At 42.1% G+C, this 26,118-nt stretch overlaps 1 long non-coding RNA gene across 1 annotated transcript; it reads right to left on the reverse strand.

The window, feature by feature from the left end:
* Nucleotides 1-247: 247 nt before the first annotated feature.
* LOC135177374 (uncharacterized) lies at nucleotides 248-15,339 on the reverse strand. Its single transcript, XR_010303049.1, has 3 exons — nucleotides 15,165-15,339; nucleotides 13,247-14,498; nucleotides 248-1,452 (listed from the first exon to the last, which is right to left on the reverse strand). It is a non-coding gene; the product is annotated as an uncharacterized LOC135177374 (long non-coding RNA).
* Nucleotides 15,340-26,118: the final 10,779 nt, after the last annotated feature.

The raw sequence follows: 26,118 nt of genomic DNA on the forward strand, positions 1-26,118 counted from the left end.
ATGGTAATTAACAGGTCTAAGTGCTTACATTTATCAGGTTAACCCAGTTCTCTGGAAATGCCATTTTCAAAGCCCAGAACTGAAAATATTTTGCATGTAGATTAACTCTGCAGTTCACAGAGATTATGAGCAAATTTCCTGGCAGTGCTTTCAGGCCAAATATTCCTGTACTACGGCAGCACATGATGATGAGAATGGTTGCTGGCTGGAAATATTGACCACTATGCTTTTTTTTTGTTTGGTTTGGTTTATTTTAATTTGTACTTAACAGAAGACATTGTAACCAAAAAAGTACAAATCAAAAAGAAATGCAAATGATAAATAAAAATAATTAAAATGTTATTTTAGTTTTGGAAAAGATTTCCTATCTTAGTTCCACATCTTATACTACAATTAAATAAAAGCTTTGTCTAGTGGGTTCTTTCTGGTAACAAATATTCTTTGGGCCTTTGAAACAATAACTGCTGTAAAGAGAAATGGCACAGCAACATTTTGTGCATTAAGTACTGAAGCAAATGACACATAATTCAATCCAGAAGAAACTAAGATAGGGTTGTGTCTGCATTGATCCATATGCTGAGAGCAATGCAGCGGGATGTGGCTCATCACAGAGATGATTTCTCAGTTTAACCTTTTACCCAGCAGGAGAGTCCAGCAGCTTGATGAGTGCGATTAAAGATACAGGGACACTTCCATTTAGATCAGTGGGACATCTGGAACTGATGTGGAACTGAGCACATAGAAAAATGTTTGTGGAAAAAGACCTTCCATCTGAAATGTTGTTATGCTCATTAAGTACTGAGGAAGAATGCACAGTGAAGAGCTGCTATGCATTCTTCCAGCCAAGGGGACAGTTTTGTTGGCCCCTCTCCCCTGCACTTTAAAGCCAGAAGAGACCACTAGGCTCCACACCAGGTATAGAACATCACCTGTCAGTGATGATACACCATTACAACCAAAATAAGTCAAGATATTTTCACTAAATTATACTGAATATATTTGGTCACCTTTATTATGGAGACTGAATTCAATGACCAAAACACGACTTTTATAAAGTTATCCTATATTTTACTGAAGACTGAAGCAGTAGAAAACTTCCCCTAGACCTAGCAATCCTCTCCTAAAGGTACTCTTATTGCTGTGAAGTGCTCATTTTATCAGCTTTGGAAAGTACAGCTTCCAACCACTGCAAAGGGCCTGTGCTAACTCTTACTCACAGCTAAACAGTGGGAGTCTCCAGGGTATTTCAAGAGCTTTTTCACATGGTGAAGAGAGTCACAGCACAGCATGTTCCCCTGTGATTGTCTGAAAAAAGGGAGGAGTAGATGTGGCTAAGTTTCTGCCAGTAGCATCCTCCTCTCCTGGTGCTTGAAGGAAACTCTGAAAAGCAGACACCAGCATGACTGCCGTGGTGGTGGTGCTCTGAAGTGGGTCCAGTTCATTCCTTTCAGTCTGCAGAAGAACAGGGTTGTTGATTGACGAATGAGTATTACCTCATAGTACTTACTTCACAAATATTCAGTAGTTAATTACAGGAAAAAGTGAAGCTGCTGGCTCAGGGGTGGGTGCCGAGCCATCACTACACCCGTGCTTTTTCCAGTGAAGGAAGTAAAGCAGAAAGTGCCCCTCTGGGTGAGTGCATGAAAAAAAGCAAAGGGATTTTCAGAGTTGTTCAAGGTAGGCTCTACTTTTTATAAAATGTTTAATTTAACAGTGACCTAGTTTTACAACAGCTTTCAGTGTCTTGCCTTTTCTTATCTCCTCTGTCTTAGCCTGCATCATTAGAACAGAGAGACAGGCTTTACAGACTAAAGCAAGCTAAGTAAGACCTTAGCTGGTGGATTAATTCTCCTCTCTTGTTTTGTTTTAAGCAGCCATTACAGCATGGTTTCTTTATAGGCATTTCCCCCTTTTTTCATGTCAGCTCAAAGCCCTTTGCTTATTTCATGGTACATTTTTGGGCAAAAGGCTGTAGCAGCAGTCTGGAGCTCCTCAGCCTTTTTACAGAAGGATCCTTTCTTTTGTAAACATTCAATTAACTCTGTAGCATCAGAGGTAAGATGGACTAGCAAATTTGGAGACTCAGGATAGCATTCAGCAGGAGCAAGTTGTGGAGTTTGCTTACTGCACCCACCAGAATGAAAAAGTTATTCTGCATCTCGGCATTGCAACCGTAACTATTGGACAAGTGCTATTTTCTGTCTTTTTCTGTGCATTACATGCAGTACCCTCAGCTACTCTTTCATAGCATCCCTCTGTGATTTCTACCTTCTCTTATGCAAATATACTTTAAAAATTCCTAACACTCTGTTGTATGTGTGCTGTGTTCCATATGGGCTCATCAGAAAGAGGGAGCAATTAGAGAAACCTGTTGATGTCATCCATGCAGCCCCAAAACACTTAGTCTGCACCAAGATGTCTCTTCCTTCCACCTCTACCTCAAAGACTCTCAGGAAATTTTGCCATTGAGAATGAAATATCCTATGCTGAGTCCTTCCATGGAGGGAAAACCAGCGCAGGAGATGCTGCCACATCTGCCAGGTTTGTGAGTGCTTTCCCTGCAATGAGAATGCTCCCATGGGGATCGCAGCCCACAGGAGGTTTCCATTGATCCACATTAAAGTATTTTGCAAAAATTAAACATGTCAGCCTGAAGAATGCAGGTAACACATACTGCCAGTTTCTGAGCCACGAGTTAAACAGCATGAATGCAAATGTATCTTTCTACATCTGCAAGACCATGCAAGCCAAAAGAACAGAGACCACTTAATAGGAATGATTCAGAGCCAGTGTGCACTGGCCTCATTGAGATTCACTGAATTTCTCCCTTTGTGGAAAGTGATTTCATTCCTTGCAGACATGAAATTTGTGTCAGCTCTAATGCTTCTTAAATTTCACATGACTTCTGACAAATTTCTCAGTGACTTGTTGCCATCAGGAAAAAAAATCTACACATAGTGATGAATTTGAAGCATGACAAACTTGTGCCTTGAAACTAGGAAAATAACAAAACCAGAAGTACTGAGAATACATATATAAACCTAAAAATATCACAACATCTTTAGTAACAGTCCCTCTGTTCAATTTTATCAATAAAGAACACTGTGGGAGAGCAAAATTCAGAGTCTTTGCAAGTACACCTGGGACAATCCTAAACATTTCACTTGCTGGAAACATTAAACAGAGAATCAGAAGGGGAAAGATTCCATTTCCTCAATATTCTGCTTTTTGCTGAAGCATATCAGAAGCATCTTTTTCTGTCCTGCTTTGGAAATCTCACATCTGAACAAATGAGACCATTGATTTGAGGCTGAATGAGGAGATTAGCAGAGTCTCGTTCTCCTAAAATCCCCTCTGAAGACCTGCCTTCAGCACAAGCTTTTTCTGTAACAGCTAGGAATCTGCTAAGATCTCTTCAGCACTTCTCCCAGTTCACATGGAGATCAGTTCCTTGGTGTCTAACAGTTCTTAATGTTTGCTGTCCTTCAGGCAAGCACAATTTTCTGCCCTGACTCCAACTATCTGATCTGAACTCGTACAATTTTCCCAGATCAAGTAGAGCCTCTACTTATGCCACGTTGAGTGTCCTAATATTATGAAAGCTCACAGCACTAAGTGGTAGCAATGTGTAAATTCCTATAGAATTCAGGCTTTCTCCAGCCAGTCTGTACCCACTGGACTGGAAAAGGTGCACAAGAAGTACTTACTTTGAGTAAATAACAACATCCTTATCTATTCCCTTCTGCAGTTCCTTTGGATTTTTTTTCTGTTTGAAATAGGTTTTATGGTGATTAATTACATAAGCTGTGATGGGAGCTGCTGAGCAGTGGGAATGAGGAACCTAAGTGTGGAGGAAGGCATGAAATGTGTTTAAAAAAATCTTTAAAACTAGCAAGATGCAGTATGTGCCTTTCATAGCCCTGATCATTCTGTTTGTATGCTGAATTCCTCTCTTGCCACTAGTTATCTGTGTCTTATTAACTATGCATTTGTCACAGCAGAAACTATATAATCTCCTGCTATTGAAGAAAAAAAACAACACTTAACATATGGAAGAAACTGCAAACATCATCACAAAACATGTTTCTTTTCTGTACTTGGATGATTTAGAATACCCATCAAGTATTCAAGTATCAGAATGCATGTTTGTGGGTCTCTCTATATATGCACTTTGTGTACACATACATTTTTGTATATAAAATCTTTAATAGCTGCAAACAAATATGCAGGCTGTTGATGATTTGTCTAAAGCATCATCATCCCTCTTTGGCTGATTAATGTAGCTAAACATCACAGTGCATTTTCTGCTTTGGGCAGAGGAGTTTAATATTTGACATTTGCTGTTGGTGAATATTTAGTTACTTAATTATCTTTATTTATGTATTTGCTTATTTATTAATAGCAGTAAAGCCGAAGAAGTCAACCATTTCTATATTTTGAATAAGAAAAGCCCTTAAAACTCACTTTCAAATTCAAGTGACAATGGATTATTTTTCCATTTTCATTGCAGTTTCTGCTCTGCTGAAAAAGTACTGCATATGGAGGAGATCTGGCTGAGTGGGGGTCAGTTGTACAGCACTCACTACAATGAGTGGAAAGTGAGATGCAGAAGGACTCAAAGAACAGATATTAGCCTATGAAACCTGTTTTTTCTAGGCTCTCACTTGAGGCGATGGTGGACAGAGACAGCTGGAGAGTCAAAGCTGGAGCATGACCTCAAATGCTCAGAGGTGTGCCAGAAAGGATCCTTCTCTCTGCTGAGCACAGGAAGACCTAAGAAAGTTTACCTCACTGAGCTGCAGTCAGCCTTCCTCAGCTTTGTGAATCTCCCTTGCTTAGAAAGCTGGGAATCCAGATGCCAGTTTTGCAGATCTCGGCAGACGCGAGACAGTCCCTAGGGCTCATTTCTGATCTCATCTTCTACCTCTCCAGCCAGAACTGCACTGGAAGTTCTCTCCTTGAAACACACTCCTTACCTCAATGCTCAGCCTGCTAAGCTATGACAATAAAGAGACAGAAAAAGCCCAATTCAATTAAAACACACTTCGAACTGTTCTGCTGTTAAACTAGGATGTGAGAACAACACTTGCACAATACATAATTCCAAATATTACATAGCATCTATTTTCAAAACCGTGCACTTATTTATATTTGTCTTACCCAAGAAACTGCTTTAGATCTGCAGCACCATTACCAACTCCACAAATCTTTAAAAGATGTAACACACTTCATGTCAGGGTCTCATATGCATTAGAAATGCTAATGGAACAGTAAGTCCTCAAATCCACATGCAGGTAAACAGCTATGGCAGTTGTGGTTGAAATTCTGCCATTTTTTCAGCTGCTTGAGCAGAAATGTTTCATTACATGGATCAGCATAAAGCTGGCTTCTTATTTCCTATCTTTTATTTTCTTTTATGTTTCAGTAAAATCAGTTTAGGTTCAAGGAGGTTTGATGGAAAAAAGGCTTTTGCCTATGTTAAACATATTCTTAGAACTGCATAAGCCTGTGTTGCGAGGCTATTGTTAAAAATGCAGCAGGGAGATGGGCCTTGGTGAGAAGGATATGCTGCTCTGTGAAAATCTGCCCGAATTCTGACAAGCTACAAATTCCAAAATTCTCAAGTTGTTCCCGCTTACATTCTTAGAGATTGAAGGCTAAATTCTCCAGCAGCTGATTGCAGTAATGCATATTCAGAGTTAAAATTAACTAAACATGTAAATTACTTGGAGGGGGGTGGGAGTGGATGTTCTGCTTCTTATCAAACTGTCACACATGAGAGGACTAAAAATCACTGACTCTGTCCCCTCACTCAAGATAGGCCACTTATGCTGAAGTTACTCCTGACAACAATTTGAAGACTTTTCATGCTGGAGATGCCATAGACACTGCAGGAGATCTAGTCTAATGTTTAGTGAAACAATGTATGTGCAAACTATCATCCAAATATTGAAGATCAATGTTGCTTGTTAAAATTGGAGGCTGCTATTTCTCTTTCTCGATGATGGATTTAGAAAGCAGATTATCGCTGTTCTCTTTGGAGCAGAATTTCATGGGGTTTAATATTTTTACCCATTTTCCTGTATCAGATGAGACTGCAACAATTTTCTTTCCTTACAGCATGTTTTTATAATGCCTAACCATTCTGGCTGCCTGACTCTGGACCATCTCCAGCAGCTCCACATTTTTCTAGCTTACACAATGCTCTTGCTGATGCCTCACCACTGCCAAGCAGATCACCCTGCACTTGCACAGACAGCCCAGGGTGGTGCTCCCCTTCTTTTGCAACAGCCCAGCATTATTACCTCCTGTTCAATCTGTGGCCTAGGATGCCTGCTAAATATTTTCCCACAGAACTGCTGCAAAAGCAGCTCCTTGCTGTCCTGTGTTTCTGCAGTTCCTCATTCCAGTCTAAATGCAGCTCATATTCACATTGAATGCTATCCACATTTTTCAGATCGTATCTGCAATTTATCAAGATCACGGAATTTTAATCCAGGCTTCTAATGTCTTTGCAGTCTCTTGCTGCTTGAAATTATCTGCAAATTTAATAATGATTCTCTTTTGTGTCATCATCTATCTCATTAATGAATTTAATGAATACTACCAGAGACAGAGCAATCCTCTGTGGACCTTCATGCAACTCATCCTTACATTTGGACAACAAAATATCTGTAACTGCTCTTTCAGTACGGTCTACTAAGGTAACTCAGCATCATACTTTCAGCACAAATAATTACAAGTTCATAATTCACCTCCTGAAAATTTGTTGTTTAAAACTATTTTTTCTTTTTACCAGGATTTTTTAAAATTAAAACATTAATGAGACTCAGACATCAAAGGAGGTTGAGCAGAAGTGAAGCAAATTTCATGTTTCGTGCAAATAGTTACAGGAAATATTTTGAGGTGCACTTGCACTTTTATTAGCATTTACAGAAGACAGCCACTCTTTTAGATACTGCCTATCTCTCACCATCCTTCCTTCCAAAAAGATTTCCCAGATTTTATCTCAGCATCTAACAACAGTAACACACAGGAAAGCATGAACATGATAACAAGGAGAAAGCAAGTCCTTAATACTCCATTGGACTATCTCACTTGGAGTAAAATCTTGGTATTGGCAGCAACTTAGAGGCCTTACACTTTAGTTTTGCTCCTACAAACCTGCATATTGTGCAGAAGAATAATACCCTCCATGACAGTTAGAACATACTTAGAAAAGGCACATGGATCAGCTCATGTGGCTGTGAGCTATAATCTACCCACACATGCTAAAAAACAGAGCTCTTTTCACTCTGTTATAATCAACTGGTCCTCCTCACCCTTTCAGAATCCGAAGGGAAGTCTCTCAACTACTCAGAATTTGGAACCATCAGGAAAACACAAAAGCAACGTCTCCAGTGTCTCTACCTCTACAGCAGACTAAGTCTTCCTTTCTTCTGCATGTCCAATATGTGGACTTTCCAAGCTGAATAGCTCTCAGTGAAATACCAAGAATCAAAAGTGTTGCAACCACCTTTGGAGATCTATCCTAGCTGAGAGCTCAGATGTCAGCTTGAAATGAAGTCAAGCTTCTGTTCTTTATTTGGTCTCATGCTTTTGTTTTGCTTTGTGTTACTGTTCTGTCCACTTCTGCACATTGCTGCATGTTCACCCAGTGCCACTCTTGTGGATGTAGCCTCCAACAGCCAGTCTGACTTCATCAGTCCACTGGAGTGAGGAGCACAAGCTCATCATACAACTGATCTAAGAGGTACCTGCTACCAAATCACTCACTGTCTCCTCACCTAGGTTTTGGCCACAGGTTCCCTGCATTTTTAACAGATCAGTCTAGTGGCCAGGGCTGTAGGACAGGTCAATTTGCCTGTTGAACTCAATGTAAAACAAAGCCAATGAATGAAGATGACTCTGCAGCTGAAGCAGGGGCAATACCACCTTTGAAAAAGGCTTCTGATTTTTAGCCCATTTTAGATGCAATGCAAACTGTTACCTCTGCCTTCTCTCTGCACATTTATCTCCTTCCTACTCTCTAGCCTTCACACATAAGCCTCTTCCCACATGTTTTTTGTCGTCTGTTTTTAATTATTTTCAGCCGTTTTCATTTTTAATCTACAGTTCAAAATCTAATGCTCCCTGACAAAACCCAGTCTCAGCTCTTCCCTGACTTCCTTGGCAGTGCATCTTTTCAAAAACACACACATTTGGTTTCTTCTAGACCAATGTCTACGTTAATCTTCCATCCAATTTCACAGTCATTTAGATTATCAAAAATTAATTCCAAACAAAGCTAAAAATACTCTGCTCATTCTCCAGCTCAGCCTTGAGGAACTGTGTTATCTGATGGAGATGATGCACAGATAGGGGTAGCAGAACTACTCTCCTACACAAAATGATTAATTTACCTTATGACCTTTGCTGGGCAAAGAGTTAGATCCTCCTTGAAGACAATGTCCCAGACTTCCTCTCTGGTCACCAGGGGGCAAGTAATTCCTCTATTGTAGATACAGATTTTACGATGGGATATGCTACCCTCTTCCTTCTTTTGGGGAGGGCCTGAACAACCAGCTCAGACCAGCTGCAAAAGGGTGGCTGGGGGAGAAGAAACTCAGATAGTGGATTTTAGTCAGAAAAGACTTGTTTCTGCAAAGCATTCTGAACTCTCATGGAAGACTTGGCCAAATGATTAACTTTCAGAATTGTTTCCTAAACCTGAGGGGAAACAAAGCATAAAAAATGGTGGCTGATCCATGGCACACTTAATTCTTGAGGGCTTAATGTTTTGGGCTTTTTTTTTTTTTGGGGGGGGGGGGGGGGCTGGCATTTAATGACCTATCCTGTTACATATTTTTAAAGGAACAAAGGAAATGCAAAAATATCCTAACGTTGCAACATCCTTACAGATGATAACTGACGAAATCCAAGGCCTCTAGCTTTGCACCCACCATTAAAAGGAGATCACGAGACCAGCAGTTCAATGCATAACAGTTTTCATACACAGTAACACAAACTACTACACTAGGTAAAAATAGGGCCAGCTTCAAAGATGTTTTTTGCACACAGCATTGGCTGCAGGGATAACAGGCTTAGTCTATCAGTAATAGCCAACATTTTTTCTCAGGGAATGAATCTGTAGGCGAAAATTTTCAGTGCCTGAACACTTCATCACTAGCTACAGCCACTGAACTGTCATGAAAACTCCTGAAAAGGAACCTGATACCCGCAAAGAAAGCAGTTATCACTAGCTTCTTTAGACCACCCTACTGTGGTCATGATAAAACAGACTGCAGGGAGAAATCTTCCTAGTTTTCACCTGGTTGTCTTAAAGCTGTTTTTTCTCCCCACTGATGTGTTACAACTCTGGATATATACTAGCATTTCAAAAAGTTTTCCTATGCAAGTATTCAAGTATTGGCTACTGCAGTCCAAGAAGAAAACTATGGAAACTGTAAGCCTGCCTTATCAGAGAGTTTCAAATAGCTGAAAATTATCTGAGTTTAATATAGCAGCTAGACTCACCTCCACATTGTAAGCATTTTTGGTCCAAGCCAGATTAAGGTTCTAAGTATCCTTAGGCAGGGAAAAATGCCATGGAGGGGCAGGGGCATAGAGGCCATGGGAATGTCCTGTAGCCTTAAACTGCCTGTTGTCTAGCCCACAACTGTTTACACTGAGAACGTTTCTGCAGCAACTGCTGAAAAATACCCAGAGCCAGTGTGAAAGAACACAGAGTAAAAATCTCTTTTCAGAAGTTTTGTGTCATCTGTTTGTTACCATACATGTAAATACTACCCATCACAGGTTTTACTCTGTTTCTTCTTCCTTCAGCGACATCCTGAAAATAATATATATGTCTGTAGGCTATGAGCACATTGCATTTTGCCCAACTTCATTATTAAGAAGATAATTGCAATGTCCACTTTGGAAGAAATGCACTTCCCTACCCAGGACATTGCACACAGGCTGCTGTTTACTGCAATTCACTGTCTGTGGAAACAAAGACCATGACTAATTTTGTTTTCCAACAGGATTCTTATTTCTAATTCTCCCTTTATTTGGGAATCAAATGCAATGCTGTTCATAATGTAATTTTCCCTACTTTTCATTTCTGGAAAGCAGGTAGCTCTATTCTTGATTAATGACCGCCCTGAAGGATGTCATTCAGTCATTCTCTAGTGCTCTCCTTAGATGCTACTCTGTCTACCAGCCCATCCTCCGCTACTACATCACCAAGGATCAGCTCTGACCCTCAATACCTGTCTAAAAGCATGGCCTCAAATTTCTCTTTGCCTACATAGCATGTCAGAACTTCAGGCAGATCATAGAAGATTGGCCCAGCCCTTCACTTTCTGAGGCCATAAGGAATGTGGAAAGGTAAAGGTGGAATGAGCAGTGTTGTGTTTGAGGACACAAGAGAGCTTGTCCAGCTCTCATATTCTCACATTAGGTACAACTGGGGCACCCATGTCCATTAAGTTATTTTTTTCATAGTGTCTATGAGGCCTTATGCATTTTTCCAAAAAGAAATGTGGAAACTACATCCCATTTACAGGAAAATTGTTAACTCTGCTAGTGCTGGAGCAGCAGAGCAGTGTGTGTCTCAGATGTGGCACCAGGAACACTTACACATTGTGCTAGTTTGAGGCTAACTGGAATATTTTAGTGAAAGAAATTAGATTACAGGCTGTGAAAAGGAAACGATGGCGATGTCTTCTTCACTCACAAGGCTTGCTGAGATGTATAAAACCAAGAACACAAAACATAGATAAGACAGTGTCTCTGTTGGTTCTGGTTGAGGTGCTGGAACATGTCCATAGAAGGGCGACAAAGCTGGTGAAAGGCCTGGAACACAAACCCTATGAGGAGAGGCTGAGGGAGCTGGGGATGTTTAGCCTAGAGAAGAGGAGGATCAGGGTTGACCTCATTGCTGTCTACAACTACCTGAAGGGACATTGTAGCCAGGTGGGGGGTAGCCTCTTCTCCCAGGCAACCACCAATAGAACACTTTTCTCCTATAATGGATGGGAATGTTTCTTTAGTACTTCAAATAGCTGTAGAGAAGAAAAATCTATCCCCCTTTACCTCCCAGGGCCCCTCAATCCTCTCCAGAAAAGCTAAATATAAACCCATCAGAAATAACGATCCATTTTCTCACATGCTTTATTACTTACAGGGACAGAGCTAGTTATCTTTCCTTTGGATTTATTTGGAGATTAGTTAACCATGACTTGTATTAGACATTGCATTTCTGAACAGCTTTCTTATCACTCTACCTGGGATACACATTTATTGTTGTCCTGCTCATTCTTTGCATATATAAAACAAGGTCTCAGGGAGGGTGGTAGGACCTAAAAAAATAGAAGATCCTATCCCAAGGTTCAGGTTTCCTAGAGGAGCTTGTCTAAGTGTACTTTCATCCAGCAGGCAGGCTGGGAATCTACCATCACTCTTACTCTTGCTGCAGACTCGGCACTGCTTTGACATTTTGTGAAACTTTGAGCTCAAAGACATTAAAATTGCTTTTTGCTTGCTAAAGGAGATGTATCAACAGTGCGTTGTCATAGTAAACTAGGGATGAGAAATGGCTGTATTCTTCTTGCAGACAGCATTCACCCTGAATGCATCTCTATCTTCCTGAAGCGTGAGAATCTACTTTAAAACACAGAGCAAGAGAAAAAAATGTAAGCAATCAGGAGTGCCATAAAATGACCTGATTAAAAATCAAGCATCTTAATACTGCTTTAGTCAAAGCAGAGATCAGCCCTATGGCCTGAGGAAATGCAACAGCAGCAGCTGAAGGGGGACTGTGGCACTCAGCTGAAGCAGTTTGTGACTGCTGGGCAAGGAAACAAGAGTTGATGAGTGTCCTAATAGGTACTACCTTGCCCCAATGAAAGGTTCCTTAACCCCAACAGGAAATGACTGCATCTTTTTAATTGACACAGAATATAGGGTTCAGAGCAATGACTTGGGAAGTCATTTGATTTTCACTCAGCTGTCAAAAAAGATGCAAGCACAGGCAATTGTAATGGTTGCTAACTACTAATTTTGATTTGTGCAAAGAAATAAAAATCTGTCCTCCAGGGAAACATCTCTGCCCTTGGCTGCTGCCAGTGGTCAGAGTTGCAAGGTCTCCTTCTCACAGCACCTTGGCCTTTCTCATCAGGTACACCTGGTGTAACACCTCTCCAAGACCTCTCATATGGATACATGTAGATGCATATCTTGTCCACTATATTGTCTTATTCAGGGACTGTGTCAGTCATGATAGAAGCACTCAGCAAGTAATAGCATCAATAAAACTGCTCTATCAGATAAAATACTGAACCACAGTATTGGAGAGAAATAATCTCCAAAAATTGAACTGTAAAGAAAAAAGTAGCTAAGTGTCACTGACAAAAGTCCCTGCAGCCTGGACAGAGCTTTTAGGGAATGTGGCAGGCAACTTTTTAAACATCAACCTCATTCAGTGCTGTGTGGAGGAGGGGAGCAGCAGGGTCACCAGTGGCTTTGGCCAACTCTCTTAAAAGCAAAATGGATAATTTAGACAGTGCTGTATTTCATCCTTCAGAATGTAATTCCTGATAATACATCCAGTCACAAGAGGAAATGAGTCAATTCCTTCAGAAAGATCATTCACTTCATGTTTTGGCCTCTGTGCATTGCAACTGCTTACGAACCTGATTGACAGCTATCAGATTCACCTAGAAATTCAGAAACTGCCTATATATTAATTGTTATTTAATAAAGAAAGAATAAAAGGTGGAAAACTAATTCAGAATTTTAAAATTATCTAGTTCTTTACTGAAGTCTTTAAAATAACACCACTAGAAGCAGGGGTATCTTAAGTCAATCTCATCTTTAAGTAGTTTTCTCCCCATGCAGTCTGACTTGGTACATCCACTTTATTCCATGGAAAAAAATCCCCTTGACTCCAACGTGCAGGTGGATTGTGTTTTAACTGTTCACTGCATACTTTCATAGATGCTGCAAAGCTCTGGCTCTGCATTTGGGCATTGAATTGGTTGTGGCAATTACTGAGGCAGGAATTATGAAATAAGTGGTTATTTTTGTTTCCAGAAAGCCCCACCCACAACTATGTACTAATTAGTTAAAATTGGGCTCTAATTCAGTCGGGAAAATCTTCATGGGGATGCTTATTAATTTAGGAGAATCAGAAGAATTGGAAAAGTTTACTCCACTTAAAAATAGATAGCCTGGAGACCTAGGAAAAGTCTGTGCTACTCACTGCGGTGGAGTAGAAATTTCAAGATGGTCCCTGGCTCCTTTGTAGCAGTGTTGGAACTGCTTGACCCTTGAGAGGCTTCCTGATCTTCCCACGGTGCTGGGAAAGAGGCAGACATTCTCTGATGTGATCCTGGTTCCTCTTGGCACAGAGGTTTGCAGAGGTGCAGGCAGGATTTCTTGCAGACATACAGAGAGCACAATGTCAGTGGCACTTCCTGCCACATCACGAGGCACTTAAATGCTTTCTCCTGGGAAACTTGAGGCACTTAAGTTTCCAGGTATTTCAAACCCAATATATCGTGGCTAAACTGACCTGAAGCACGAGGCAGAGCAGGACACGTTGGCAAAAGCAGTAAGGCAAAAGCAGTAAGGCAAAAGCAGCTCAGCTGCTTGCAACTTAGCTCAATTTATATTACTTGCCTGAGTGCAGTGGCTCCTTTGGCCACAGAGATTCACCAATCAAAATGGCCTTTCCAAAACTGACCATATTAGGTGAAACCAGGGCTTGCTCACCCTTATTTGGGCAAGACACCAACAAGTACCTAAACACCTGTGGGTACCTGTTTATCACTTTGGGAGGAGACATAATGGCCTAAGCCTTTGTTTTCCTCCTGCCCTTGCTTCCTCCATCAGCAGAAGGGTGGGGCAAACCAGGACATCTTATAGGCCTGTTAGCCTTCCAGGACAGGCACCCAAATTACAAACAGCAACAATTCAAGCACTGGATCACAGAGGAAAGAAAAAAAAAAAAGATGTTGGAGCATCTGTCCTAAATAAGAGATAGAAATGTGGAAGGAAGAGTGTGCATAGACCTGTTTTTTGTTTGGTTTTTTTTTTCTTAAACTGAAGTCACTATGCACACTGGGTGATGCCAGAAAATGCTCTGCCTCTGATAGTATTTGTTTCTCTCTTAAGATTTCCTAATAACATATGACAATACCAACACTGCAGGCCAGGTCCTCTGTTTCTCTACTCCTGCTGTGCAATGAGTTGATTTATGCCTGCTTCCAGTTTAGGATCACAATTCATGTTTCTTCTACTACTTTCAAATATAAGCAGTATGGTCTAAGCTGCAGTTTAAAGGCATATAACTGACAGGCCAGTGAGAAGGCTGTGTTTGCTTCCTATGGTGCCACCTTTTGACAGTTCAGTATTGTAGTTTCCAGTTGTTGTCACCGTGGTGCACATCAGGGGGTATGGGTGATTTTGAGTTTTCTTTTTTGGCAACAATGAGCAGAGGCTCCTGTACAAAGCTGTAGGACATGGGTATACAGGGATCAGTTTGGACAGTTTTAATACATTTTAAGGTGCATTTGTGCTGTGAACTTAACTCAATTTCCTTATGTATTCCTTGATGGTTGTTTTCTTTCTGCATTTTAGTTTCCCCAGATCACATATAGTGGCTGCTTGAACATAGATCATAAACAAGGTTTTCAATGATTATAGAATAAGCATATCCATTCCAAAAATCCACCTGTCTCACAGTACTAGAGGCTCAAAGGTCAGCTGGAGCAGTGGTGGCACCAAAGGGACCAGCATAATGATATACTCTTTGTACTGCAGTAAAAAGCCAAACGCTTTTGCCTACAAAAACCAGGCCAGACTGGGATGTGGGGTCCTGGAGAGAGAGAGAGTGGGAGAGAGATTAAACAGCCTCTGGTGTTCAATGCCTGTGGATGACAGTTTCAAAAATATTTCTAGGGATATGCTTAGCAGGTGCTCGCCTGTGACTTCCTTCTAGATACACACAGACCACAAGAGCACATACAGAGCTTCTTATCAGAATAGATATAATTATCTTAATTTTCATACATGTGCAAAGAAAGTTTACAAGCTGGCTAAGAAACAGCTCTCATCATTGCCCTCTCCCTTCTCCCTCCACCACAGGGCAGCCTGCCTGTCCAGCAGCTGGTACTTACCAAGCAAAAAGACATGGCTTGAACCTAGGCCCACTGAAGTGGTTTGTATTCCCCTGGTCCATTCACAGTGCCTGTCATCCTAAGCTTTCAGACAGGGTCCTGGGAGGTTGAGAGGATGAGTTTCCAATTCTTTTAAAAGAAGCATGTCAGTCTCTCTAATCCAAGATACTCTGAAAATCCTACAGACACACAAAGAGACATAAACCAAGTGGCAATTTCTTCCAGTGTACACAGACAGTTTGTCTCTCTGTTTGAAATATAATTCCCCTGGAGAAAAATACTAGGTTATAAAGAAGAGCATAGATAACTGAACAAAAGATTGAGAAGTAGGAAAAGAAAATTACAAGAGAGAAGGATGGAAAGAACAAAAACAAGGAGACAGGAAGGGAAAGGGGAGATATCAAAAAGGGGAAGTAGGAATAAAATCTGGAAGTAACCATTTCATTGTCTTTCTGTTGCTATCTATTTGACTCTTCTGTCTTTTTCTCCTTACTTTTGTTTTGATTTTTGCTTGCCTGAAAAATCAATAAGGCATTTACAGGCATTTAAGGAAGATGGAATGGAGAAGTCTGAGGCAGAACAGGTGCAAACAACTTCTACCAGCTCATCCTATACTGGCTGTGTAGAGGCTGTGCACAGCCACCTCCTCCTTGTGTTCTGTGCTGGACACCCACCTCAAGATGCAGAAGGGAGCAATGGGATGGTGGGGGTAAGGAGAGAGAGGAGTAGCAAAAGAAGGGGAGAATGAGGTTACAAGGTTTTGGTAGGAAGTCTGGCATGGGAGTAGAAGTTAAGCTGATGGAAAGAATAGAGGAAGAGACTTGTTGGCCTGGCCACGGTGCAGTAGCTCCAGGCTGGCTGAGGAAGCTCTTCAGCAATGTATGGCAGAGGCCTTCACGCTGGCCAAGCTGCTGGTGCTGGTTCTAGCTAGCAGCTTTATCTGGGCATAAAGAACAAAGGCAGAAGAGGAGGGGAAGGAAGGAAGCAGGGAGCTGCCTCCTGCCACCTTCTAACATCAAATGGCTGCAGGACTTCAGCCTGGGAAACCTTTGAAGTGTGACTGATCCTCATAAGGTACTAAAGTGGGCAAAACCTTTTTATTTAAAACAGAAAATATCACATCAAACTGATGTCACCGTTGGGGATGCAAAGCTATAATCCCTGAATGGAAGCCAAACCCTGCTGTATCCAGCAGGACACTCACAGCTCTGTAGAAGGGATGGGAAGGAGCGATGCCCTTCATGAGGTTTCTCCTGATCCCAAGGATTTGCCATGTGTTGCAAGCCTTGCCAATCATTTCTACTGCAGGGAGCTCTGGATCAGTTCTAAAGCAGCACACATAAAAGAGGGAGACTTCTGAAAAACAAGAGTCAACTCCGCTCCCCTTTCAAAATTCTTTGGGATACACAAACATTTCAGAAGAACAGGATTTCAGGTAGGGCTGATGTGTGTGCATTACCAGTCTGAGTAGTGGTTAATTTTTTTAATTGCCCTGCCACACAAACAACTACCATGGGCTTGTAAACAGGCTGAACTCAATCATAAGCTTAACAACATACAAACAACTGTCATACAGCAAACCCTAAGATGTATGTGCAAAAAGTACCATTGCAATTACAGTGGGAGGTAGTAACTCAGAAAGTAGACTGGTAAGTAATTTGTTCCTCAAATTAACTTACCTTCTACCTACATGAATGAATAGTAAGTATTAGTATCACGAGACACCATCACAGAGCGTAACTGCACTGTAATTTTATTTGCTCTATGGAAGTGTGACCTCATATTACCATCAGAAAAAAGATGAAAAGCAGAACAAAAATCCCAGCTCAGGATCCAAGCAGCTGGAACAAAGCCACAATGATACCAGTTCAGCTGCTTGTACTGTGTTACCATCTTCCTGCCAGAAGCACGTTCCACACACCTCTGGAGCAACAGTGCTGGTGCATATATCAGTACTGGGATTACATACACACATTGCTCAGGCTTATTATCATCCCTGGAATTGCTACTCTGTGCCACTATCAGTGGCAGGCAAACTCCCTAACAGGAGTAAACTGTTGGCTGCACAAATTCTGTGTTTTCCCTGCAGTATATTTGGTTCTAGCAAGCTCACTGTTAAATGCACACATACTGGGCTGGCACCAATGCACTCTTCCTCCCTCCCCCCCTTCAGTCTTTTTTACCTAAAACTAAAGAAGCGGAAGGAGAAGGGAAGATTGTTTTTTGTTGGGTTTACAGTAGTTGGATTTTTATACATTGCTTTCACAGCTGCAAAGCTTGCTGACTAGCAATGTGACCTTTCCAGAGACCAGTCAGATAGAAACAGGCATGGGAAACACTCTAGCACAAGCTAAGAAAATGACCTGGAAAGACAGCAAGCATGGGTAAGAAGTCCCCATAGAAAAGAGACAAGATGGAAGAAGGAAATGAAGGGAATCTGGTGAGAAGAGCAGCAAGTACATCACAACAGGATTTACAGATGCCCTCTCCAACAAACACAACATTTCCAGTCACAGGCATGCCATGCTTTGCCTTGATTCACAAATCTGGAAGTAAAAAACTCTGGGCAAACTTGTGTAACGCTGCCAAACAGTGCTGCTCCAGGCTGGAGCCTCTCCTCTGCACCTGGGCCACTGTGACAGCAGGATCCAGTTACCTGAATGTACTATCTCACCCTTGGAAGTTCTGGCAAGGGTTCTAGCCTGCACGATGTGGAAAGGAATGGAGTGCACAGCTGTCCTCCATCACTGGGAATGCCTGATGTGCTGCAGCTCACATCATCTTATAAGGTGAGCCCATCCGCATATTTTCTTCCCTGATCTCCATTTTTAAAACAGCTCTAGAAGGAAGGTTTGTTATTTGTTAAATACAGTGCCAACTAGTTGCTTGCTCTTGGGCTTGAGAACTGATGGGGTAAGCAGTGCCCTCCTTCCTGGAAGGAGGACATTGTTGTTCATCCCACAAGGGAGACACAGTCACAGACCAGTTATAGAATCATAGAATCAACCAAGTTGGAAGAGACCTCCAAGACCATCCAGGCCAACCTATCATCCAGCTGTGTCCAATGAACTAGACCATGGCACTAAGTGCCTCATCCAGCCTTTTTTTGAACACTGCCAGGGATGGCAACTCCACCACCTCCCTGGGCAGCCCATTCCAATGGAAAATCACTCTCTCTGGGTAAGAACTTCCGTCTAACATCCAGCATAGACCTCCCCCAGCTCAACTTGAGACTGTGTCCCCTTGTTCTGTTGCTGGTTGCCTGGGAGAAGAGACCAATCCCCAACCTGGCTATAGCCTCCCTTAAAGTAGTTGCAAACAGCAATGAGATCACCCCTGAGCCTCCTCTTCTCCGGACTAAACACCCCCAGCTTCTTCAGCCTCTCCTCACAGGACTGTGCTCCAGGCCCCTCACCAGCTTTGTTGCCCTTCTCTGGACAAATTCCAGTATCTCAAGATCTCTCTTGAATTGAGGAGCCCAGAACTGGACACAGTTCTCAAGGGGTGGCCTGACCAGTGTTGAGTACAGGGGGAGAATAACCTCCCTGGTCCTACTGGCCACGCTGTTCCTGATACAGTCCTGATGATGCTGGTTAGGTTTTGCTGTAATGGTCCTCACAGTTAAACTGATGACAGGCAACTTGCCCACGCTTTAGAAAAATGACAAGTTGCATCTCCCTCAAGCAGCTAGAAGGGATACTCAGACTTTTCAGCCTTACCCTGATTTTTAACTATGAACTAAACCATCAGGGTAATGCTTTGAGATCTTTTTCAAGACTTCTCTGAAACAAAACGGTTGGATTAATACAATATTGAATAACTTAAATGGAAAAGCCACAACCTATGAAAAGAAGAGTCTTTATCCTTCTCTTGCTTCAAAACCTGCTTGTGGCTGTCTTGTGACACCAGTTCAGAGCTGTGTGCAAGCCTCTCCCAAGCCAGCTCACTCCCTTCTACAGAGCAACAGTTTTTTTCTAGACCCACTTACCAATTTTCAGCAGAGGTCTGGAATTTTTCACTAGTAACTAAATTGATACATTTGCCACTGAATAATTACAAAAATAGCTTCCTTTAACTGAACAGCAGCAGAATGGACTGAGATGAATCACAAAAATAGATCTGTTGGCTTTTGAACATGCTTCAGCAAGAAAAGTGCAGCTGAATTTGATAAAATACAGCTACTTTCTCTGCTGACTTGCATAGTCAGGAGAAACTCTGCCTTTCAGATCAGGTAAATTTGAAAGGAAATCTTTGCTGTAACACACAGAGTAATGTCCTGCACAGCTGAGGGAGTCTAAACAAACAAACACTTCTTCTTTATTTTACTGTAGCTATATCTAGTTATTATTGAATGGATGATGTGAAAATTTAATGTAAGGATTGATAGTGTGGATTATACTTTTACTCTTGATCTGCAGAGAGACATCATTATTAATTAAAGAAGATGTTCTACCTGCTGAAGCCAAGGAGACAGCACATAGTATTTTCCATTTCTTTGTGCTTGAGATTTTTCAATCAAATTTCTGGAATATGCAGAGTAATAACACTGTTTTGAGGGGAAAACTATTGACTTATGTAGATGGAAACATACAATAATTATTTTTAGCAAGGAGAGCAAATCCCAAAAGTCTGGATTTGCTTGTAAGCTGTTTCTGCACATTAATTTTGGCTTACTTCACGTAGGAGTATAAAACTCCAAAAATCTTCCAGTTGAAAATTTTCAGTCAAAAGCTATTGACATGGGATTTATGTTCAGTTTTCAGTCTTCCTTCAGCTCCACGCCTTTCCTGATCTATTTATGTGCTTCTACATGCCCTGGTAATCTTTAGCCACTGTTTCCCATTTCTGATTATTATAGGCACTCTTTTTGATGTTCAATAGCAAGAGAGCACAGCACTGAGCAGCACCTGTGACATCCTTAAAGTACCAACATCATCTTGGACACATAGACTGTACTTTCTGTACTTCACCAGCCACTTTCAGATGAGGATCACAAATGCCAGAATGAAAAAGGATTTCATGATGATTATGTGCAGTCCATTAGAAAAAAAAAGATTATGTTTTTCAAATGCAGTTCATTCCTAGCAGCATGCCAGAGGGTCATTGTCCTAGTCTTGCCAGTTTCCAGATTGGAAGAGCATCTCTACTTGGGCACAGTGACCACAGAGTTCACAACTACAAAAAAAAGCAACATGGAAGAACTGCAGATCTTTGATATATATATGTTCATGGTGTGCCAAGCTCAGTAATGACAAGGTGAAAATCCTCACTTGCAGAGAGCTCACCTTTAAAGACTGAAATGGAAACTGTGCACACATTTGTGTAGAAAAGGGCTACTGGCTCCTGTCAGTACCAGCCTATTACGACACTGCTGTTAGTGTGGGTAGTGAAACCTGATGGCTCAGTTTCCACCATTGCGGGCAAATGTGCTGAAGAAATATTTTGTCTCAAACATGAAGGTGGGCCCTTCTGGTTTTAGGTCCCAAACATCAGTGTCTAGGCAAAACCTGATTAAAAGAAGCAATGCCACTCCAAAATCCAGAGTGTGAAATGGCTCAGCTGGGCAACAAGCTGTCAGAGGTCTCAAAGACTGACCTGAGGTGAAGGTCAAGTTGGGCATTTGTCAAGGGCAGCTTATATGCGTGAGGTAAAGAACCTCAAGGCTTACAGCAGCTGGAGGATGCCAGTCTGCTGGTAGGACCACTTCCCAGGACACCAAGATGAAACAAGTTCCTTTTGACCTCTGCATCTGTTCATTCTGCTTTGCCCATCTTTGCACCTTTGTCAGATAAACCAGATGGATATACTATTCCTCTACGACAGCAAAACCAAACCTTGTCTAAATCACTGAGAGGTCCTCACCATGGTCATCTCTAAAGGGAACTAACAGGTCTTTTATCTGCTTTAGGCCCCTTTTCATTAAAAGGTTTTTTTTTTTAAATCTATGTTTTGGACATCAGTGAACCAGGGATACTCCAAATATGTCATAAAATGAATCTTCAATGTATGTTGGTTTTGCCATCCTCCAAAGATCATCTCTTCCTGACACTCTCTGTTCTTGCAGTGACCTCCTGCAGTAAACAGGACTTTCATACTCCATCTTTATATTAGTCCTTAAAGTTTTTTGGAGCCAGAAATGCTCCCAGTTCAATAACTCAGTAACATCAAAAGACAGATGAGTAAATGAAAGCAACTAAGTTTCTGTGAAGTGGAATCAATTTGCAGCAGATCTCTGTGTTTCAACATGTAGTGCTCACCTTATACCCAGACCCACAGTCACAGAGGGTCATGATGGGAAGTCCTATTCATTTTCATCAGTCAGTACTTTGAGATCCAGGAGAGGAATGCTATCCACAGTGCATCTGGGAGGACTTTGTCACATGCATTTCTAAATTCAGCAGTCTTCAGCTATTGAGAAAGAACTCAGACAGACAGAAGAAGAGCACTGAGACTTGTAGTCTTCGCTTTGTTCAAACAATTCATATAATCTAATGCTGGCTCCCCATTGCCTTCTATTCTGCACAGCTATGCAGCCTAAATCTACAGAGAGAATTTTCCTTCATTCAAAATGCAAATCCTCAGAGCCCCCTTTTCAGCTATTACGTAACTTTGGAGCTGGCTGAATCCCCATGACACATGAGATCCCATCAGTAAAGCTCTCTGGCTGCTTAAATTTCTGCCTCTGGGCTGCCCGAAAACACTCAAATCCTGGCAGCACTGAATAGCTCACTATTTCAATCCTACAGGGATTCAGAGACAAGGTGTTCCTCTTCTAGCACATGTATCTGCTAGCTGAAATCCCATAGGAGTTTTGACAACCCAGAACTAGCGCAGACCATAGCTATAGGAAGGGCCAGAGGGAAGGCCAGTGGAGTGGTATGAACTGCAACTATAAAGATAAGGAAGGAGGAGGGAGAAAGAGAAGTAAAGTTTTTCCAAACAGTTGGCTGCGGTGTGTTTCTGTCACTCCTGGACATACCAGCAATTACCTAGTCTAAATCTTGTAGAAGGAGGATTTCACTTACCCGGTGAACATTATGGAATATTACAGCTAATTGATGCCTTGGATGAGCAGCATGAATGGAAGGAGATGCCCACATCATTCAGAATTAAACATGCTGCTCCTGCTCCTCTCTTGGCATTTGCTGCTGACCATCTCACAAAGACTCTGCCCCTGCACAGCAGCTTTGCAGCTCTAATTAGGCATGGCCAATCTGCTCATTCCACTAGGCATCTGGGCACCTAAGAACTAAACACTGAAACACTAAAATCAAGTTCTCTGCATGACTTGGCCTCAGCTTTGAGAGGGAGCTCTGCCTGGGAATCCCATGTATTTCCCTCAGATGATAAAAAGCTTTCCAAGTAGCAAACTAGTCCTCTGATTTTAATTATGCATATGCATTAGTAACAGGACTAATTACACTACCTCAGTTGCATCGCACGGTGTACTTACTTGAAACCAAGCTAAAAAATAACACTGGAAGCTACAGAAAGACAGAGCTGATAAGAAGACACCAGGTGCAATGAGGCTACAAGATTGTCATGTCACTGTCATCTGTGCTGGTAATTAACAGCACAGATCATGAATCCCTTCTGATGAAGTGTTACTATCAGACTGACATCCTTCTGGAAGACATCCTCTTGTACGAAGGCTAAAGAGTTGCAGAAGAAAGTTTATCTCCTTACTGTATATTCACTAAGACTCTTGAATTACTGCACTGCTTCCCTGGAGCTGCCTATAGAAGGGAGCTGTGCACTGAGTTCTCATGGCCTTAAACTTGAGACAACCTGGGACACATGTTTGCACTACTAGTCCTGTGCTACTGTGTGGGAAGAAAACCCCACATATGCAAGGAGAAATTCCTTTTCATTTACCAGAAATCCCAGGACACAACCTTTATCCTTCATTAAGACCAGCAACATATTACTGTATTACTTAGAGCAATATGGGGCCCCAGCAGTCTGTTCAATCAACAGATTATTTAAGTCAAGTTGAACGTGTGAGGCAAACTAGAAGTGTTCCCTATGGACAGTGTGCAGTGTTACAAAGTACTGGAGGTAGTTTGTGTGTCTGACTAGTACAGGTTTAGAAAAGGAAATGTGTGGAGAAACACCACGGTTTGGGAGGGGTGTGTGTGTTTTGTTTTGTTTGCTTGCTTTTTGCTTGTGCAAGCACTTGTTAAGGCAGAGCACTCTGTCAAATTCAGTTTTGCCTATTTTGCTGTCAAACCCTCCTGGTCCTCCATGGTCTCTGCCAGAACGGTTGGCACTGCTGCCCTATTTCAAATAGTCACTTACCTCTCACCTTCTTTCTGAAGGCCTGAAGGTGTTTTGTCTTTAACACCACATTAGATTTTAATTCCTTGATCCCAGCAACAGCTTTGGAGGTCTCCAGATGCATTCAGTGTCCTCCAAGATTACCCTCCTTCTGTCTATGATTTTATGATTAGTGCCCTGGAAGATAGCAAATAATGGAAATTTGGCAGGGTTCCCCTGTCATTTGCCTTCATCAGATAGAGTCAGGTTTAAAGACCCATAACAAATTACTGAAGAAACATGTTCTCAGATGACACAAAAATTGACTTAGGAATGGAAACAGTAGACCCCACACTCCTGAAATTACAATGCTACTGTGAACCTGAGGTTTTATTTAATATGATAAGTAAAATAGCAGTGTTTTAGGAGATGAATTTCATAGAATCATAGAATAGTCTGGGTTGGAAGGGACCTCTGAAGGTCAACTAGTCCAACCCCCTCTGCAGTAAGCAGGGGCATCTTCAACTAGATCAGGCTTCCCAGAGCCCTGTTGAGCCTCACTTTGAATATCTCCAGGGATGGGGCCCCAACCACCTCCCTGGACAACCTTTTCCAGTGTTGCACCACCCTCATAGTAAAGAACTTGTTCCTAACATCCAATCTAAATCTGCTCTTCTGCAGTTGGAAGCCATTGCCCTATCACTATGGGCCTTTGTAGGCCTTCATATAGGCCCCCCTCAGGTACTGGAATGCTTCTATTAGTCTGCCCAGAGCCTTCTCTTCTCCAGGCTGAAGAATTCCAGACTCTCAGCCTGTCTTTGTAGCAGAGGTGCTCCAACCCCCTGATCATTTTTGTGGCCCTCCTCTGGACCCATTCCATCAGGTCCAAATCCTTCCTGCATTGAGGGCTCCAGTGCTGGATGCAGTATTCCAGGTGATGTCTCACCAGAGCAAAGTGGCAGAATCACCTCTCTGAATCTGCTAGCAACATACCTTTTCTTGCAGGCCTTCTGGGCTGCAAGTGCACACTGTCTGCTCATGTCCAGTTTCTTGTCCATCAGCACCCCCTAAGTCCTTTTCCACGGGACCAGATTTCCTAGTGGACTTGAAGACAGGGTGAGGAAAGTCACTGTGTCCCACAGCCTAGCACCACACAATGTGCAGAAGGGTCTTTTGTCACCACATGTCCAAGCCATTCTGCAGGAAGATATTGCTGCTGCCAACCATGGCACTAGCTTAGCTGGCTGACCAAACCTTTTGGCCCTGAGGATGCCTATGAAGCAAGCAAGGAATGGGCTTCTGAGGAGCAGCCTTCAGTTGGCCAATTCAGATGGGTAGTCCCTGGACAGGGTGATGCTCAGCCTTCACAGTTACCCATGCCATCTGCATCCCTGCTGTGTCAGATCACCTTGCTGAGCCTGCTGGCTGCAGGGTCCTCTCATGTTGCCCTTTTGTGGTCCTAGGAAATGTAGGCCCATCTCAATTCCCCTTACTTTCCACAGCGGAGTCAGAGGAGAGGGATTTCTTCCTTGGAGTGGGACAGCCATCCAGGAGACAACATCACTCACCCTCACAGGCTGCTGTCGGTTTGGCAGTGCAGCAGCAACACTAAGAGTTTCAGCCGCAAGCTTTTTCCCCTCAAGAGAGATCCTATGAGAAACAAACTTATGGAGGATTCTCTCTTTCTGGGATGGGATTTGGCAGCTGATTCTCCTTCCATGCAGTATTGACAACACGGAAGAGAAATTTCTTGGTCAGGTCACAAACCTCTGTGCCAATATGCTCAAAGTTAGCTCCTGGCTGGGAAAAGAGAAGCATGGTTTTGGAGTGTGGACTTGCACAGCTGCGCGAAGCAACACCAAACCTTTTGGTAGAAGTGGAGCGTCCGTTGCAAAGCACAGGTAGGTCACATGAAGTGAGGTGCTGATGGCTTAACTAATCAGGGGAGCAAAAAGCATGTAGGCTAATCATACCAATTCTAAGGATGGCAAGCAGATCACATGCTCCAGCTGCAGGGTGTGTTGTGTATGGGTGACAGGGTAATAAAATCTCCTGACAGGAGCTCTTCAAATGCAAGAGGTTTTTCCTATTTGATTTTCCATCAGCTCTCGTGATGCTGACATTGTCTTGGCAAAGAGAATTTCAGAAGCGGTGCATAACACAACCTCCATCTCCAATGAGTGGAAAACTCTGGATAGGTGTGTGCTCAAGCCCTGTTTTCTGGAAGTGTAAGAAAATACAATGATTACAAGGCAAAGAAGAATCAATACATCTGTGTATGGAATTTGAGTGAGTGACACCAGCCCAGAACAAAAAAAACAAAAATCCAAGTGGCACTCTGCTAGCTGGGCATGTAAATGTCTCATGTTTATACTCAACAAATCTTCTGGAGCTGTGCCTTTCTAGTAAAGAGGTATGCTACTGGATAAAACATGCTCCTGTCATGTTTTCCTTCTATCTACCCTGTAAAGCCAGGGCAGCCATAAGAAGATTTACCTACATCACAACTACCCATAGGTGATTTTAGAATAGTATAAAATCTGTTCTTCATCTACCTAAACCAGACCCCTACAGTCATAAGTGTGGAATGAGATAACACCATTTGCTGAACTGGCTGGTCATGCAGAGTCTGGCATTTCTCTTTTGGCATTAAAGCAGAGACCAAAAAAAAAATAATCATACACAACCCAAGATATAA

Source organism: Pogoniulus pusillus, chromosome 1 (genome assembly GCF_015220805.1).
Source record: "Pogoniulus pusillus isolate bPogPus1 chromosome 1, bPogPus1.pri, whole genome shotgun sequence".
Taxonomy (NCBI): domain Eukaryota; kingdom Metazoa; phylum Chordata; class Aves; order Piciformes; family Lybiidae; genus Pogoniulus; species Pogoniulus pusillus.